The sequence below is a fragment of the Bos indicus x Bos taurus genome, chromosome 1 (genome assembly GCF_003369695.1).
Source record: "Bos indicus x Bos taurus breed Angus x Brahman F1 hybrid chromosome 1, Bos_hybrid_MaternalHap_v2.0, whole genome shotgun sequence".
Lineage (NCBI taxonomy): Eukaryota > Metazoa > Chordata > Mammalia > Artiodactyla > Bovidae > Bos > Bos indicus x Bos taurus.
In genome coordinates, this window is record NC_040076.1 from 16,638,931 (window position 1) to 16,642,601 (window position 3,671).

The following is a 3,671-nucleotide window of genomic DNA, read 5'->3' on the forward strand; positions in this document are numbered from 1 at the left end:
AGTTTTTCTATTAGCATTTTTTTCAACAGCAATTTTTTTACTTTCTGTCATATTTTAACAATTCTTGCAATATTCAAACTTTTTCATTCTTATATTTGCTATGGTGATTTGTGATCAGTGATCAGTGATGTTTTCACTATGATTTGCTGAAGGTTCAGATGATGGTTAGCATTTTATAGCAATAAAGTATTTTTAAATTAAGGTTTGTACCTTGTTTCTTAGAGACAGTGCTGCTGCTGCTACTGCTGCTAAGTCACTTCAGTGGTGTCCGACTCTGTTCGACCCCATAGACAGCAGCCCACCAGACTCCACCATCCCTGGGATTCTCCAGGCAAGAACACTGGAGTGGATTGCCATTTCCTTCTCCAATGCATGAAAGTGAAAAGTGAAAGTGAAGTCACTCAGTCAAGACACAATGCTACTGCATGCTTAATAAACTATAAGACTATAGTGCAGTGTAAAAACAACTTTTATATACTCAACCACAATTTCATATGACTCACTTTGTTGCAATATTTGCATTATTATGGTGATCTGGAAATGAATCCACAGTGTCTCCAAGGTATACCTTTATCAGGTAAATTCCTGTTAAAGCTCTCATTGAGATTCCACTACACAGCCACAGAAATGGCTGAAGTGAAGGAGAACAGACAGACTGAAAATACCTTTGCAATACAGTTTTGGATTTTTTGTTGTTTGTTTTTCTATTTTGAGCCAGTCTTGAGGCTCTCAGTAGAGACTGGTCAGTTCTATTACTTGAGCAGCTGATTAAGTCCTAAACCCACAACCATTTCTCATATGGGGCTTTCACAGCCTGGGCCACTATATAGTAATCTCCACAGGGTCAGGTATTTCCAAGGATAACACCTATGCCTTACAGTTTGCTGAAGTTATTCAAATTAGCCAATCCTAAGCCTGTTGATTCTGCCTCCCTCTCCCCTTCCTACAGAAACCAGAGTACAAAACATGCACCAATGGTTCCCTCTCTTTTTCTCTGCCTGGTGATTAATCCCAGTACCTCCCCTGAGCTCCTGTGTGGTGTATTACATTCATAATACTCTGTTGCTGCTGCTGCTAGGTCACTTCAGTCGTGTCCGACTCTGTGAGACCCCATAGATGGCAGCCCACCAGGCTCCCCCATCCCTGGGATTCTCCAGGCAAGAACACTGGAGTGGGTTGCCATTTCCTTCTCCAGTGCATGAAAGTGAAAAGTGAAAGTGAAGTCGCTCAGTTGTGTCCAACTCTTAGCGACCCCATGGACTGCAGCCTACCAGGCTCCTCCGTCTATGGGATTTTCCAGGCAAGAGTACTGGAGTGGGGTGCCATTGCCTTCTCTGTCATAATACTCTGTGAGGATAGTTAAACTGTAAATCTCTTTACTTTACCTTATGTAACAAGAAGTACTAAATATCTTTAGGACTTTAGGTTTGTGCACTATGCATTTTTCATTCACTTATTTTTAGTTAATGTAAAACTACATAAATTTAGAGATCAGAGCTTTTTTAAAAAGCTAAACAATAGGATTTAAATGATGATGATTATATCTAATAATTAGTGCTTAAAATATATAAATTATTCAGTGAATCGCCAAAGGCATATTTTTATCAAATAGAACATATTTCCTCTTAAAATTGCTAGTGGATAGGGAGCCGTCAGAGGACCCTTCCTCATGGACTTTGGTTCTTGGTAAAAAGACAAAGAAGAATCTGAGATCTTACCAGTGGCAAAAACAAACTTACTGTAGCAAGAACAGAAATACTAGCTCAAAAAGATGGGCCAAGCCAAGAAAGTCACCAGGGCTGACATGATGGGGGACAAGGGTTTTTCAAGACAGGGCTTCTGCGTATTTATCTAAGTGGGCGGGGACTGATAGTTGATCCACAGTTGCAAATTACATAACAATAGGCTCTTTGCAGAAGTCTTTCCCATAATTGAGTCTGTTATAATCAGATGAATATATGTGTGAAATATTTATGAACCCTTATTAGGTGCTTTCACTTTCACGCTTTGGAGAAGGAAATGGCAACCCACTCCAGTGTTCTTGCCTGGAGAATCCCAGGGACGGCGGATCCTAGTGGGCTGCCGTCTATGGGGTCACATAGAGTCGGACACGATTGAAGCGACTTAGCAGCAGCAGCAGCAGCAATAGGTGCTTGGCTGTCAGGTCACATGAGGACACAGCTGTGTATCAAGGATGCATGTGCCAGAGTTGGAGAAATCCCTGTGGTTAGTTTGTATCCACTTTTATATAAGGCACAAGCCTTGGACTTGGAAAAGTCTCTGTGGCTATTTTGTAGCATACGGATAAGCTCCCCTGGGCTGCATTGGGCTTGTCTGGGGTCGGGATTAGAGATCAGTTTGAATATTTTTTGGCTAGGCCACTCTTCCTTGCTCATGTCTAACATCCTACCTTACAAAATGCAGAATTTAGCGTTATCATCATTGTCAGTGTTCCTGGCTTTCTTAATTTCAATAGCAAAGTAACATTGCTGAGGTGCCAAAGCTGGTGCATCTTGAAAGTTAGCAGAGATGGGAAGTGCTCTAAGTATCTTAAAAAGTGAAAGTAAAGTCACACAGTCCTGTCGGACTCTTTGCAACTCCATAGACTGTAGCCTACCAGGCTCCTCAGTCCATGGACTTTTCCAGGAAAGTACTGGAGTGGGTTGCCATTTCCTTCTCCAGGGAATCTTCCCTACCCAGGGATTGAACCTGGGTCTCCTGCATTGCAGGCAGATGCTTTACCATCTGAGCCACCAGGGAAGCCCTAAGTATCTTACATAAACAAAAAAACAGAACCTTGTGCTGCTGCTTCACACAAACTCAGTCTCATGCACAAACCTGGAGGTGTTTATGAAAAAGTGCAGTCAAATTAATTTAGTTATACTAGTATCATAAAATTTCTATGTATATTTCCTCCCTAATGTTCACTCTAAAATAGATTTCCTCATGTTCCCCAAATAGGGCATGAGAGGACAGTGAATGGACGACTTTTTTAAAGTCATTTTTTAATGTATATCAATTTATTAGGATAATAATAAAACTATTTCAAGTGTATTTCCTCAGTCTCCAACATAATAGTGCTATAGAGAAAGCAGCAATGATTATGACTCCAACTTTGAAAGCCAACAGCAATACAGATTATGGTTCCTTTCCTCAGTTTTGGATGAAACTAATTCCATTTGGCCAGCACTATTATTGGCTTCCCTGGTGGTTCAGATAGCAAAGCGTCTGCTTGAAATGCAGGAGACCCAGGTTCAATTCCTGGGTTGGGAAGATCCCCTGGAGAAGGAAATGGCAACCCACTCCACTACGCTTGTCTAGAAAATTCCATGGACTGAGGAGCCTGGTAGGCTACAGTCCATGGTGTCGAAAAGAGTCCGAAAGGACTAAGTGACTTCATATTAGTTGACATTTTCATATTAGTTGGCAATTTAGTCATTTTAGAGTCTAATCACAATCCTACTTACTCAGTTTCAATTTTATTCACTCTCTCACAATCTAGTCACTGTTTTTTTTCTAAATTTATTTTATTTTATTTTTTCAATGTTTATCTTGACTCATCTTTGTGACTCAATAGGTGTGATAACTTTCATACCACCAAGATCATTTTGATGGATATTATTCAAACATTCTCATTAGAAATTTTATTTCTCTTACTGAAAATGTCAAAT

The 3,671-nt window shown here is 40.3% G+C and overlaps 1 non-coding gene across 1 annotated transcript; it reads right to left on the bottom strand.

Moving 5' to 3' along the window:
• Nucleotides 1–2,688: 2,688 nt before the first annotated feature.
• Nucleotides 2,689–2,760, bottom strand: TRNAC-GCA. The gene has a single exon. It is a non-coding gene; the product is annotated as a tRNA-Cys (tRNA).
• Between the last annotated feature and the right edge of the window lie 911 nt (nucleotides 2,761–3,671).